We start from the raw sequence: 16552 nt of genomic DNA on the forward strand, positions 1-16552 counted from the left end.
ACCGACCCTCCGAAGAGTAATCCACCCAGACCCATTCCCCTCTGACTAATGTACTTGGTACCTCACATTATGGGCAATTTAGCATGACCAATTCACTTGACCTGCGCATCTTTGGACTGTGGGAGGAAACTGGAGCACCCAGAGGAAACCCATGCAGATGTGGGGAGAATGTGCAAACTCCACACAGACAGTCACCTGAGGTTGGAATCAAAGCTGGGACTCTGGTGCTGTGAGGAGGCAGTCATAGTCACTGAGCCACCGTGCCACCCGTGATCTTTAGTAAGTCCTGGAAAGATCATATGATACTGTTGTCAGAGCTCCTTGAATGATGTGAGAAGCAAAGCTTGTGATAAACTGAAATAAAACAGAATTCACGAATGCAGAGGTGACGTTCTTGGGAAATAACATCAGTCATGGAAGATGGGTCCCACAGAATGAAAAAAAGAGGGCTATCGAGGAATTTCCATGACCAACCTCGAAGAAAGAGTTGCTTCAATTCTTAGGACTCAGGGGATTCTATCGGAAGTTTGTTCCAAACTTGAGCAGCGTAGTGGCACCGTTAACCAATTTGCTGAAGACGAACAAAACATTTTGGTGGACAGAACAATCCGAGGAGGCTTTCGACCATTTGGAAGCAATAATAACCACTGAACCAGCTTTAGCTGTATCAAACTTTTCAAAGCCTTTTAAAGTTGCCACTGATGATAGTGACAGTGGATTTGGAGCTGTACTCCTCCAGGAAAATGAGGATGGGATTGGACTGCCAGTTAGTTACTTTTCGAGGAAGATCAACATCGACCAGAGGAAATGCTTCTCAGTTGAAAAGGAACTATTGAGTTTGGTGCTGGCCTTACAATATTTTAATGTGTATGTCATGAACAATGTGTCAGAGATGATTGTGTCCACCGACCACAATCCGCTTACATTCTTAGAATGTTTTAAAGATAAGAATATGAGGCTATTTGTTGGAGCCTTATGCTACAAATTTTAATTTAAAAATCATACATGATGAACATTGGAAGAACGTTGGAAGAATGTAATTGCAGATGTGTTGTTGCAGATTTACCTGACAGCGTTTAGATGAGATTTATATTTACTTAATATTATACATATACAGGCATATGGGAGAAAGTTAAGGTGCACTTGTATTAAAGTTATGTGTATGTTTGGGTAATGTGTTTTAAAAGGTAGAAAAAAAATGAAGCCACCTTTTCATTCTTTCTTAAGGGGGAGGTGCTATGAAACTGTGGGTGTAACTTTAAGAGAGTGAAGGAATTGACAAGTACACCAAGTGCTGGAGCATTTACAAAAACAAACAGCATTTGTTGAGTTGTTATGAGACAAAAACACACAAAAATTATCTCACTTCTTAACTTTCTGTTCCTATACGTGAATTCTTACCATCTCGGGAAGTGAGTTTTTAAACTCCTCCAGTTGAATAATCTCTCTGAGAGCCTCAAAAGTGCTATCTATTTTCCAAGCACGTACACATCGATCTAAATGACTATGTTTAATTCTTTCGAACTCCACATAAGTCTGACCTGGTTCCTTCTTTGTGTTTCTGAACTGCTGTCTATATGCTTCTGATATCAACTCATAAGCAATTAAAATATTCTGTTTGACCTCTTCATAATCTCTTGACCCCTCATTTGACAGTGTGGCAAATACCTCACTAGCTCTGCCTACCAGTTTAGTCTGAACTAGCATTACCCATAAATCCTCGGACCACTCCATCTGCCTAGCCAGTTTTTCAAAAGAAATCAAAGAAGGCTTCAACATCTTTCTCATCAAAATGTATCAAAGCTTTGACATATTTATATATACCATTATCTTTTCTTTTAATCTCCATCCTGTTAACTTGACTTTGCTGACTAAGTTATCACTTCTCAAGTTCAAATTCTTTCTTACTAGATTACTTACAGTATGGAAACAGGCCCTTCGGCCCAACAAGTCCACACCAACCCACCGAAGCGCAACCCACCCAGACCAATCACCCTATATTTACCCGTTCACCTAACATTATGGGCAATATAGCATGGCCAATTCACCTAACCTGCATATTTTTGGATTGTGGGAGGAAAACGGAGCACCCGGAGAATGTGCAAACTCCACACAGAGAGTTGCTGGAGGTGTGAGGCAGCAATGCTATCCACTGTGCCACTGTGCCGCCCACACTTGCCCTTTCTTCTCTCTCTCTTTGCTCAGCCAAGAACCTTCTCTTTCTCTCTTTTTCCTATTTCACTCTTAACTCTCTCTTTCTCTTTCTCTATCTCTTTGTGTATCTTCTAACTCCATTTTCCTCATTGTAATTTAAGTTTTATCTACCTCGACTGCACTTGTCTGTTTCTCTGACACAGCTAAGTGTTTGAGTAACTCCCTCACAATTTCAGTTTACCTTTATCCTTGGTTAAACCCAAATCTAACTTCATTGCTAATTCTAAAAATATGGCCCTTTTCTTTTCTTCTAAACAAATTTGAGAATCATCTTCAAATCCCAGAACCTCTTAAGCAATCTTAAGAGCCATTTCTCTCACTTTTAATTTAGTCAACCACAAGTCACCAAAATTAAACAAATTGTCACACCTGTGTTTTGTTTAAAGATCTAGGACACTAACCTGCAAATGTTTAAATCTGCTGGGAGTTTATCTACATCAAATCTATTCAAATCTATCTAAACCAGTTCAAATCATGGACCCGAGCCCCCAAACTGTTACAACATGGGGTTACCCTTCCTAATTAATTTAAAACCAGCAACACAGAAACGATTTATCCCATCCAGTAATCTGTTTAAAACAAATCAAGTGGCCAATAGCTATGCTAAGTAAAAATAAACAACTTTATTTCTTAAAGTATAACAGAATAATTTACTAACCACTATTTACAATTTCTTTCTCTATCTTTTGCCTTCCCTTCTATAATAGTAGTCTGATAAGACTCCCAATTAAGAGTTACAAAACAACATTTATTATCTCAAAACTAGGCAGCTGTAGGTTCTTGTCTTCAGATCTTCCTGCATCTTCTTTTCTCCTTGTTAGGAATTTGTGTGTTACAGTTCACTGATCGAAAAGGGACTGGTAAAAGAGATTTTTTTTCAAGAAATCTGTTACAAGCTAGGAATGGGCAATTCTCCTCTCAACTGTACGATCCCCCCCCCCCCTTCCGTTTATACCCCAAAGCATCAGATTGTGTCATTGGCATTTAAGATTGTCACCATACTCAATTCAAATTTGATTGCAGTTTGCTACTTTTCAGGGTATAATTTAAATTGATTTCTGGAATCCGAATCTATGTTTTTGTCTCATCACAACTCAGAGAGTGCTGTTTGTTCTTAATCAAAATGTTACTTTGTAAATTCCCCACGTTTTGTGTACCGACCAAGTCCTTCACTCTTTTAAAGGTACACCCACATCTTTATGAGACCTGGCATTAATTACTACTTTGAAAGGCGTTTTGTACCCAGGTATGGCTAATACTAGGGCAGTAGTTAACAAAGTCTTCAGACTATCAAACGCCTTGTGACTGCCCGCTGTCAACTAAAACCTCTTGTCTTTCTTTAGCAATTCAGTTGTTGGAGCAGCCACACTGCTAAAATTGGACACAAATGTTCAATAAAATCCACGAGGAGAAAGTGAGGACTGCAGATGCTGGAGATCAGAGCTGAAAATGTGTTGCTGGAAAAGCGCAGCTGGTCAGGCAGCATCCAAGGAACAGGAAATTCGACGTTTTGGGCATAAGCCCTTCGTCAGGAATGAGGAAAGTGTGTTCAGCCGGATAAGATAAAAGGTAGGGAGGAGGGACTTGGGGGAGGGGCGATGGAGATGTGATAGGTGGAAGGAAGTCAAGGTGAGGGTGATAGGCCGGAGTGGGGTGTGGGTGGAGAAGTCAGGAAGAAGATTGCAGGTTAGGAGGGCAGTGCTGAGTTCGAGGGAATCGACTGAGACAAGGTGGGGGGAGGGGAAATGAGGAAACTGGAGAAATCTGAGTTCATCCCTTGTGGTTGGAGGGTTCCCAGACGGAAGATGAGGTGCTCTTCCTCCAACGGTTGTGTTGTTATGTTCTGGTGATGGAGGAGTCCAAGGACCTGCATGTCCTTGGTGGAGTGGGAGGGGGAGTTAATGTGTTGAGCCACGGGGTGGTTGGGTTGGTTGGTCCAGGTGTCCCAGAGGTGTTCTCTGAAGCGTTCCGCAAGTAGGCGGCCTGTGTCCCCAATATAGAGGAGGCCACATCGGGTGCAGCGGATGCAATAGATGATGTGTGTGGAGGTGCAGGTGAATTTGTGGCGGATATGGAAGGATCCCTTGGGGCCTTGGAGAGAAGTAAGGGAGGAGGTGTGGGCGCAAGTTTTGCATTTCTTGCGGTTGCAGGGGAAGGTGCCGGGAGTGGATGTTGGGTTGGTGGGGGGTATGGACCTGACGAGGGAGTCACGAAGGGAGTGTTTTTTTCGGAACACTGATAGGGGAGGGGAGGGAAATATATCCCTGGTGGTGGGGTCCGTTTGGAGGTGGCAGAAATGACGGCGGATGATACGCTGTATACGGAGGTTGGTGGGGTGGTAGGTGAGAACCATTGGGTTCTGTCCTGGTGGCGGTTGGAGGGGCGGGGCTCAAGGGCGGAGGAGCGGGAAGTGGAGGAGATGCGGTGGAGGGCATCGTCGATCACGTCTGGGGGGAATCTGCGGTCCTTGAAGAAGGAGGCCATCTGGGCTGTACGGTCTTGGAACTGGTCCTCCTGGGAGCAGATGCAGCGGAGACGAAGGAATTGAGAATATGGGATGGCGTTTTTGCAGGGGGCAGGGTGGGAGGAGGTGTAGTCTAGGTAGCTATGGGAGTCAGTCGGTTTATAGTAGATGTCTGCATTGATTCGATCACCCGAGATAGAAATGGAAAGGTCTAGGAAGGGGAGGAAGGAGTCTGAGATGGTCCAGGTGAATTTGAGGTCGGGGTGGAAGTTTTTACCAACACCTTCCCAGGAAGGTGACTTGGGCTTTGGCAAATTAACTTTTAGTTGGATTTACCACCAAGCCTGCCTTTCATAGTCAATAGTTGTTGTAAATATTCCTTCCATGGGTGATTAAAAATCATCAGGTCATCAATGTACATCACACATTTGGGTAATCTGGCAACAACCTTATTGGTTAGTCTCTGAAATGTAGCCAGAGCATTTTTCATACTGAATGGCATGACTTTAAACTAATGCATGAGTAAAAAGTGAGGTCTGCAGATGCTGGAGATCAGAGCTGAAAATGTGTTGCTGGTTAAAGCACAGCAGGTTAGGCAGCATCCAAGGAACAGGAAATTCGACGTTTCGGGCCAGAGCCCTGCCCGAAACGTCGAATTTCCTGTTCCTTGGATGCTGCCTAACCTGCTGTGCTTTAACCAGCAACACATTTTCAGCTTTAGACTAATGCAGTCCATTTAGCATTACGAAAGCTGAAATTGCCTTTGCTCTCTCTGACTGAGGTACCTGCCTGTATCCTCTGAGCAAGTCCAACTTAGAAATGTAAGTTGCTTGTCCCACCTTTTCAACACAGTCTTCCAAACGCGGACCCGGATTTGCATCAATCTTTGTAACAGCATTGAGTTTGCGACAGTCCACAGGTTAAGCACTATCATTCTTTGGCACCATGACAATGGGTGAACTCCAGTCACTGAAACTTATTTTGACTCTGCCATCCTGGAGCATGTGTTCTCTCTCCTTTTGATCTTGTGCCAACCTTAGAGGGTTATGCCCATAAGGATGTTGCTTAACCAAAAGAGCATTTCCCCTATCGATGTCATGCACAATTAGGTTAGTACTTCCCTGTTTATTTCCACATATCTTCTCATGTGATAGCATTAACTCTTTCAGGTCATTTCAATTTTTCTCAGGAAGGTAACCCAATAATTTATCCCAATTTTTGACAACTTCCTTATTGTCAAATTTGATTTGAGGAATGTCCAATTCAGAATCCTCTGAACTTGGTTCTTCTTTCTGTGCTGTAATCATTAACACCTTCTCCTTTTGCTATCATTCTCTATCAAAATACTTTTGAGCATATTGAAGTGAAACTCTCTGTGCGATTTCCTCCTGTCTGGAGTCCATATTAAGTAGTTCACCTCACTCAATTTCATTTCCATTTGATAAGATCCACTAAGCCTTGCTTTTCAAGTCTCACGTGTTCCTGGAAGTAACACTAATACCTTACCCCCAAAGCAAAATTATGAATTTGTGATTTCTTATCTGCTTTTTGTTTCATTGCACGTTGCAATGCTTTTAAATGTTGTCCAGCAATCTCCCCAGCTTGATTTAATCACTTCCTAAAATTTGACACAATCCAAATGTGTGGTCTCTGAATCCTGTGTCACTAATTTCTCTTTAATCAATTTTAATGGTCCTCTCTCTTCATGTCCAAAAACTAATTCATATGGACAGAATTCGGCTGATTCATTTGATGCATCACTGATTGCAAAAAGTACAAGTGGAATTCCGTTATCCCAATCATCTGGACAATCCTGACTATAAGCCTTCAATATGGCCTTTCATGTGTGATGCCATCTTTCTAATGCTCCCTGCAATTCTGGGTGGTACGCAGTAGAGTTGAATTTTCTTACACCTAAACTGTCCATAACTTCTTTGGATAGTTTGGATGTGAAGTTTGACCCTTGATCTGACTGGATCTCTATTGGTAGTCTGTATCACGTTAAAAATTGCATAATTCCTCTACATTCTTTTTAGCTGTGATGTCATGAAATGGAACAGCCTCTGGAAATCTTGTCGATACATCCATTATTGTTAACAAATACTGAGTGGGTGGCACGGTGGCATAGTGGTTAGCACTGCTGCCTCACAGCGCCAGAGACCTGGGTTCAGTTCCCGCCTCAGGCGACTGACTGTGTGGAGTTTGTACGTTCTCCCCACGTCTGCGTGGGTTTCCTCTGGGTGCTCCGGTTTCCTCCCACAGTCCAAAGATGTGTGGGTCAGGTGAATTGGCCTTCTAAATTGCCCGTACTGTTAGGGAAGGGGTATGGGTGGGTTGCGGGTCGGTGTGGACTTGTTGGGCTGAAGGACCTGTTTCCACACTGTAAGTAATCTAATCTAATTCTCACTTTTTGTTTGAGGTAAGGCACCTATGTAATCAATTAAGCAAAGGTTCCTCAAATGCAGAAATAGGTATTAAAGGTGCAGGTTGTTTTACTGCCTACGGTTTTCCAATTACCTGACATGTATGACACGGCTGGCGAAATTTACCTATATTCTTGTGTGCTCCAGGCTAGTAAAAATGTTTTTTTAATTTTACCCTGTGTTTTCCTCACTTCTAAATGAACGCCAAATGGTAGCTCATGAGCCACTTGCAACACCTCCTTTCAATGCATCACTGGCAATACAACGTGATGAATTGCTGGCCATTTCTCATCTGCTCAAATATGTGATGGTCTCTATTTCCTCATTATGACAACATTGTTCAGGTAATAGCACACAGGGATGCATTCGGACTCTTTCTCTGTATATGCCTTTTGATATAACTGCTTTAAATTCTCATCTTCCTGTTGCATGTTTGCACGTTTACCAATTTGCTCCAGTTCTGTCCCACTTAACTGATCAAACACAGTCTCTGCTATTGCTACTTCAGCTTCCTTATCTGTGACCTTTGATCTCTTCTCCTTCAAGTTGAGTCTGTGATGTTGTCATTCCACAGTCAGCGAAGATTCCTGGATAAGCATCCTGCATTACTTCAGTTGCCTGAGTCTCCGCTGGCTTTTCAACAGAGTAGGCAGCATGCCTATCAGTGAATCAGCTACATCATTGTCAAGGGCAAATTGTATTGTGGAGCTGAGAGTTTGTCCAGTACTCCTACGACAAATTCTCCACTCGTCACTGGACTCTCTTGCCTCACTTTACATAATTGAGCCCTTTTCATCTCACCATAAATTCCTGTTACCAGTACCTTTTCTGGCAATAGTCCTCCAAGAGTAATATCTCCTCATCCTTCAGCATTACAGACTGAGAGGATCCTGTGTTCCTTAATATTGTAACATCTTTACCTGCTACTCCTGACCTATTTGAATACACTTTACCATTGCATGTCTTGTTTTTGAGCAGATCTGGCTCTTCCTCCTGTGAGAAACAAAGCTCACTGTTCAATAATTTCAGTCTGAGTCAAATTCTGAAGCAGTCTTTATTCATACGGTCTTGCAAGCCGGGTGAACACAAAGTAGGCACCCCAATCAGGCGGTTACATTACAATTTATACAGTTCAGTTGAGTCTCTTGGTACTATCCTTTTACTTCATATCTGATATTTGTATTGCTTTGTGCAGCTGCTAATCTAATCAGCTTACTACATTTGCCTGTGCCCTGCTGTTGGCGTGCAATCGCCATCCCCCACCCCATCCACCTCCCCCTGGGTCTTATTACTTTTGCTGAAGCAACACTGGGTCTTATTTGGTTATCTTGTTCATACTAACTCCTTATATGCGTGACAATTGCAAACGTCATGTCATTACATTTGTTTCTACCAGTTGACCACCTTCCTTTTTGGTTAGTCATTTCTTGGTATATAGTCTCATGATTCCGCCTTGTGAGTTTTGCAGAAGCAAGACACGGCTACTTGTAACTGTTTGTGCAAACATATCTCGATTAACATACACCACCCAACCACCACCCCCCCCCCCCCCATGATTCAGCCTTGTGATTTTTGCAGAAACAACAACCTTCGCAAGGGCCTCTCACAATCCCCCCCCCTTCCTTTTTTTTAAATAATTGTTGTTTGCTGCATTTCTCTCATATGTCACCCCCAAATTTGCAAGCATCATCTCCGAGACTTCATTCATCTTGGCCTCAAGGTCACCCATCCCCTCAATTGTTCAAGAGGTAGAGTTCCTCTGCCTGATTACCTTTTAAGCGCATCTGTTTTGGCAAGGCTGTCTCAATCAGCCGTTGGGTTAGTCCCCGTACATAAGGATTGATACAACAGCTAATTGCTACCAGTACTCCTGCTACCACTATCAGGTAGGTGAGGATGGAGACTACCATACCCTTCCATTTCCCAAACCATGATTCCAGCCATCCCGTGAGAGATGTGTCCACCCCTGAATTCTCAGCCAGTTCTTCAGCCAAGGTGGTCATTCCTCACAAGGCACAAGTCATTGACCCGTCAGGTGCTGTATTATTTGCAATAAAATTACATCAGCTCCCTCCTATCATCACACATACACCCCCTTTTTCAGCTAAGATCATATTTATGGCCACTCTATTTTCCCAGGGCATTCTACTGGTTGCATCAAGCTGTTCTGTTATGCCTTTGACTGCATCCCTCGTGTAATTGATTAATCTTTAATGATTATAGAAAATATAGTTTATCCAGTTCGCATTCTTGTTGACCATTACCCACCAGAATAGTTCCGATTCAAAACCTGCTGCAATCTGGTTATGAGCCTTGTACTCATCTGGTACCCCTCTAGGAACTCCCATAGAGTCTAGATAAATCCTATCATCAAAAGAGGTGTCTAAAGATGATTTTTTTACTCCTCCCCCTTTTTGTCGCTATCTTCTCCTTTTCAGATGCCAAGGTGAATGGGATTGCCAATTGTACAATTGCATATACCCCTCTCCAATCTGGAGGTAGGGTGGGTCTCAATATTTTGCCTCCACAGTACCACCACTGATCCACTCGGGGAACCTTCAATGCTGAGTAGTTCCCTCCCTTGTCCGTTTCGGTGACATTCTCAATTTCTATACATAATTTCAGCTCCCCAAAGTCTCTGGACTGATTTGTACCTTATCTACATACACACGACGTGTGATTGCCGAATGCTGCTGAAAATGTAGGGTGCGCTTTTTAAGTCTTTCTTCTCCAAGGGAGGGAACATTAGAGAAAGGGAGGTACAGTTCTTATCATTCCATGCAGTCTTATCCTGATGCAGGGCTATCATACATTTCATGTCCTTTGTGCCTCGCTTCCACCAGAGCGGAAAGGGAACCACCTGGGCCACTGGTCTACCAGAGGCACATGCATAGCAATTGCTCTTGTTCAGACTTTTTACAGTATACTTTACCCATTCAACCCAGGCATTTGCATCCCTGTATCCAGTTTCTTATTTTGATGGTCTGTTTCAAGTCCTTCACCTCTATAATTTTTACCACTTGGGTCATCGGGAGGGGTGAAAGGTTGTATCTTATCATCCGGTTGTTCTGCCCATTTTCCCTTTCCTACACTAATTCAGAAACAACAGCCCGAGAAATCATTCCCGCTGGTTTTCATATCTATCCCAAATGTTTCATTTAATTGTACCTGATAGGTGCTCCCCCCCGAGAATCACTTTGCGCCATGTGGTTTGCTTTATCGTTAAGTACATTGGGTTACACTTTTAATCAGGACAATCAGGAGCTGGTTGGAAGGGGGCTCAGTGTACTGTGACAAGACCATTATACCAAGTGCCATCCCCAAGGTCATCCCTGTAGGACTTAAGATGTATCGCTGAGCTGCATTATCTACATCCCCACAATTTATTAAGCTGCATGCATCGGCGTCTATCACTTGTGGATTATCAGACTCGGGGACCGTTAATAACAAGTATGAAGATGATGTTTGACAAAATCCCAATGCTAAGAGAGCTAATATTATAACCCTAAGCATCTTCAGCATTCTACAATAGTATTGAAGCACTGAGAGACTTTACATGTAATCTATAAAAAACCTTCCAGCGCTCACGTCGTCAAACTATAATCAGTCACTCAAAGTCTTTTGTCGCCTGAGTTTCAATGGTACTTGCATTGATTCGGCTGTCCAGATTTCTTTCTCAACCGGGGATTCCACTGGTTCCTTAATCCTGGTGTAGTGAGTCCAGCCTTTCTCCGCCATACGTATCACCATTTCAGTCGTCAAAAGAGCCTGGTATAGTCCCTCCCAATCCGGTTGCAATTTAGTTTCTGTCCATGACTTAATTAGGACCCAATCTCCTGGCTGATGGGATGAACGGTGAATTCAAGGGGCAGAGTCTGTGCCAATAAACCCTGTTTCCTGAGGAAAGACAAAGAGGAGGACAGCCCAGTATATACTTCTTTAAGAAAAAATCTCTAGTTCCTGGGATTGGCAGTTCCCTTTTGTTCCCAAGCAGGGCCGGCCAAACAATATCTCATAAGGAGACAGCCCCAAATTTTTCCTTCAGGCCATCTGCACTCACAAAAGGGCTATAGGTGAACACTGAGTCCAAGGGAATCTGGTTTCTGTTTTTAATTTAGATAACTGCCTCTTGAGTGTCTGGTTCATTCTCTCAACCTTTCCTGATGAGGGTGGGTGCCAACGGGTGTGGAACTTCCAGGAGATTCCTAACCACTTCATTGTTCCCTGGAGTACCTTGGAAGCAAAGTGAGTTCCCTGATTTGAATCTATACACTCCACTTGGAACTATGTGTTCAAGTATTATCTTGGACACCTCACATACGGTGGCAGTGGCCAGAGGATATGCCTCCACCCATCCAGATAAATGATCAACTATTACCGACACATAGATCAGTCTTCCCACTCGGGTACTCTTGTTTACCCTCCTGCATGTTATACATCCCTCACATATATGATTGGCTATTGTACATATCCCTTTGCATCCATATTTCCTTAAGACTAAATCACACTTTACTTGCACTCCCCAGTGACTCCCCTGATGTAGGACAGCCATAATGTCTCACATCATCATTTTATTCAACATCTCCCTCCCATCGGGTAACATCCAGCGGCCATCCACTGTCTTTGCGGCCCCTAAGTCTTTTAGTTCCTTCTCCTCCTTTGCAGTAAACAACGGGGTATCCTGAGGATCCGGAATGACAGGTATTAGGGAGTGTATCGCGGCTCCTTGTGGATTCAGGGCCGCTTCTTTAGCTACCTCATCAGCCAGTCTATATCCCTTTCTTCCGGATCATTCTCCTTTTGATGTCCATTTATAGGAACTATCGCTATTTTCCTCAGGAGTAACAGGGATTCTAGTACTCGTTCTATCAATTCCTCATATGCCACTTCTTTTCCTCAACTATTTATTAGTCCTCTTATTAGTACACTGTTTTTCCTTGTTATGGGGGATTTCAACATGCAGGTAGACTGGGAGAATCAGGATGGCATTGGACCTCAAGAAAGAGACTTTGTGGAGTGCCTCCGAGATGGATTCTTAGAACAGCTGGTGCTGGAACCTACCAGGGAAAGGCAATTCTAGATCTGGTATTGTGCAACGAACCAGAATTGATCAGGGACCTCGAAGTGAAGGAGCCATTGGGAAGTAGTGACCATAATACAATAAGCTTCAATCTGCAATTTTGAGAGGGAGAAGGAACAATCGGAAGTGACAATATTTCTGTTGAATAAAGGGAACTATGAAGCTATGAGGGAGGAGCTGGCCAAAGTTCAATGGTGCAATACCTTAGCAGGGATGACAGTGGAGGAACAATGGTGGATATTTCTGTGTATAATGCAGAAGATGCAGGATCAGTTCATTCCCAAAAGGAAGAAAGATCCTAGGAAGAGGCATAGATGGCCGTGGCTGATGAGGGAAGTTAAGAAACATATAAAATTAAAAGAGAAAAAGTATAACATAGCAAAGATAAGTGGGAAAATGGAGGACTGGAAGCCTTTAAGGAACTACAGAGGATTACTAAGAAGGAAATATGCAGAGAAAAAATGAGGTACGAAGGTAAACTGGCCAAAAATATAAAGGAGGATAGTAAAAGCTTTTTTAGGTATGTGAAAGACAAAAAAATGGTTAAGACTAAAATTGGGCCCTTGAAGACAGAAACAGGGGAATATATTATGGGGAACAAAGAAATGGAAGAAGAATTAAATTGTTACTTCAGATCTGTGTTCACTGGGGAAGACACAAACAATCTCCCTGAGGTAACAGTGGCTGAAGGACCTGAACTGAAGGGAATTTATATTTGCCAGGAATTGGTATTGGAGAGACTGATAGCTCTGAAGGTTGATAAGTCCCCGGAGCCTGATGGTCTACATCCCAGGGTAAAGAAGGAGGTGGCTTGAGAAATCGTGGATGCGTTGGTGATTATTTTCCAGAGTTCGATAGATTTGGGATCAGTTCCTGCGGATTGGAGGGTGGCTAATGTTGCATCACTTTTTAAGAAAGGTGGGAGAGAGAAAGCAGGAAATTATAGACCAGTTAGTCTGACCTCAGTGGTGGGAAAGATGCTGGAGTCTATTATAAAGGATGAAATTACGACACATCTGGATAGTAGTAACAGGATAGGTCAGAGTCAGCATGGATTTATGAAAGGGAAATCATGCTTGACTAACCTTCTGGAATTCTTTGAGGATGCAACTCTGAAGATGGATGAGGGAGATCTAGTCGATGTAGTGTACCTGGGCGTTCAGAAAGCTTTTGATAAAGTCCCACATTGGAGGTTAGTGAGCAAAATTAGGGCACATGGTATTGGGGGCAAAGTACTAACTTGGATTGAAAGTTGGTTGGCTGATAGTAAACAAAGAGTAGTGATAAACGGCTCCATTTTGGAATGGCAGGTAGTGACCAGTGGGGTACCACAGGGATCAGTGCTGGGACTGCAGTTTTTTACAATATATGTTAATGATATAGAAGATGGTATTAGTAATAACATTAGCAAATTTGCTGATGTTACTAAGCTGGTGGCAGGGTGAAACGTGAGGAGGATATTAGAAGATTACAGGGTGACCTGGACAGGTTAGGTGAGTGGTCAGATGCATGGCAGATGCAGTTTAATGTGGATAAATGTATGGTTATCCACTTTGGTGGCAAGAACAGGAAGGCTGATTACTACCTCAATGGAATCAATTTCGGTAAAGGGGCAGTACAAAGAGATCTGGGTGTTCTTGTACACCAGTCAATGAAGGTAAGCATGCAGGTACAGCAGGTATTGAAGAAGGCTAATAGCATGCTGGCCTTCATAACAAGAGGGATTGAGTATAGAAGCAAAGAGGTTTTTCTGCAGCTATACAGGGCCCTGGTGAGATGACACCTGGAGTACTGTGTGCAGTTCTGGTCTCCAAATCTGAGGAAAGACATTCTGGCTATTGAGGGAGTGCAGCGTAGGTTCACGAGGTCAATTCCTGGAATGGCGGGACTACCTTACACTGAAGGACTGGAGCGACTGGGCTTGTATACCCTTGAGTTTAGAAGACTGAGAGGGGATCTGATTGAGACATATATGATTATTAAAGGATTGGACACTCTGGAAGCAGGAAACATGTTTCCGCTGATTGGTGAGTGCCGAACCAGAGGACACAACTTAAAAATACAGGGTAGACTATTTAGGACAGAGATGAGGAGAAACATCTTCACCCAGAGAGTGGTGGCTGTGTGGAATGCTTTGCCCCAGAGGGCAGTGGACACCCAGTCTCTGGATTCAGTTAAGAAAGAGTTGGATAGAGCTCTCAAGGATAGTGGAATCAAGGGTTATGGAGATAAGGCAAGAACAGGATACTGATTAAGGATGATCAGCCATGGTCATATTGAATGGTGGTGCAGGCTCGAAGGGCAGAATGGCCTATTCCTGCACCTATTGTCTATTGTCTTCTAAGGCTCTGAGAGCTCTTTCTTGGGCATAGAGTTCAAAAGTTTGGGCTGACCAGCCGTTAGGCATTCTTTCAGCCTTGATAACGCTTCCCTCTATCCCGTCTACTACAGTATATCCATTATGTCTCTTGCCCTCAATCATCTAGGAGGACCCATCGATAAATAACCAAGCTTCCACTTACAGCAGGATGTCCCTTAAGTCCATCTGCACTTTCGTCTGATATTCAATAATATCAAGGTAGTCGTGTTCTGGATTATCAGGGGCCTCCCCCTCTCCCCTCCACAGGAATGTTTCCGGATTTAAGCAACTCTCTGTGACTAACACAAGGTCACCCTTCTCTATTAAAATTGTCTCATATTTCAGGATCCGAGAGTCTGTGAGCCATCGTCCTGCTTTCTGATTTAGTACGGTCCGTACCGGTGTGGGGTGCTGACTATTAAGGCTCCCCCAAAAGTAAGTTTCCTACTTTCTTCTACCAATAAGGCTGTTGCTGCCACTGCCTGCACACACTCTGGCCAGAATTGTAGCTTTCCATTCTTTAATTAACAATGAATTAATGCTGCCATGTTTTAAATTAGTTATGAATCAATATGGTCATTGAGAATATGTGAAGGAATCCTGCCAATTAATATTGATTCAGGTTATTGAATCAATTAACAATTGATTTATTATAAATATTAATTATTAAATATATATTATATTAATAACATAATCATTATCTGTAATTCAGGGTGGAAACGCAACAAGTGACTAAAACATTTTAAAAACTGTACTCTTCTGCTTTAACCTTCTTATTGCATAATTCTCTTCCCTTCAGTAGTTGATCTCCTTGGCTTTATTTCCATTTTAACCTCATTTAACCAATTTATCAATTTATGCTTGCCTAACTTTAAAGCCTGTTCCTAACTATACATTTTAGAATCTTACTTGTAAATATATTTATATATTATAAATTCATTTATTCAGTGTTTAATATTTAAAATGCAAAATGCATACAGTTCCCAACTTCAAAATTCACTATAATTACCTGGTTTAGTCCTTTACTTTAAATCCAAAATTAGTTTCCTTAAATAGTCCTGACCAGTCATTGTTCAATTACAATGCTATAGGTCGTGAAATAACCAAAGCTGCCTTGAAAGGATTTGTCTATTCAAGTTAAAAAAAACTTCTAATGCATGAATAATGGCCGAATCAAAGGTCACAGATATTAACCATAGGATTGTTTTTAGACTTAACTGAAACTTCAACTGTCATTGAGGGAGGGGACTTTCTGAATAAAGTTATGGTTGGCACATCATAATTACCAATGAAACACATCAATCTTAAAATTAAGTGGAACAAATGAGTCTAAAATACAAAAAAAAGGTTATGATGTTGTTTTCCTCTGTATTAAGCTGATTTGAAATTGAATAAGGTTGGCTTTTATGTAAGGATAAAAGAGATTAGTTAGAAACTGACAGTAAGGCAGTCAGGACCTGTAAAAAGAACATGAGTTTACATTTTATTTCATAATCACTGTAAAATCCTTAACCTTCAAAGAAATCATGTTAAAATTCTATAATAGAAATCAGATTCAAAACAGTCCTGGATCTCCAGCTCCAAAGCACAAACATTCAATCACCTACAAACAAATGTACATTCAAACCGAATCACAACGTGTTAAACTTTCTATTAGCTGTACAGCTCTTTTCTCTCTCTCTCTCTCACACACACACACACACACCATATCTCACACACACTTTCTGAGCTTCTCACAACAACTCCTCTAGAGGCATCTTGCTCCATCCCTCTATCTTTTGAATATTTTTCTGGTTGTCTGGCCATGATTTAGTTACAAAGTGTACCCTCAATAGCCCTTCAGCTACTAGCCCTTCTGACACAAAGCATAATCTGATTCCTCCTTACTCAAAGGCTATTGTCCGTTGACATATAACTTCAAATATTTACAAACCCAGTCTTCGTCCGACCAGTACTTTGGCCAGATGATGGCAGGATGAAGAATGGATTCCTTAGTCCGTACAAAGCAACAA

This window comes from Hemiscyllium ocellatum, chromosome 10, assembly GCF_020745735.1.
Source record: "Hemiscyllium ocellatum isolate sHemOce1 chromosome 10, sHemOce1.pat.X.cur, whole genome shotgun sequence".
NCBI lineage: Eukaryota > Metazoa > Chordata > Chondrichthyes > Orectolobiformes > Hemiscylliidae > Hemiscyllium > Hemiscyllium ocellatum.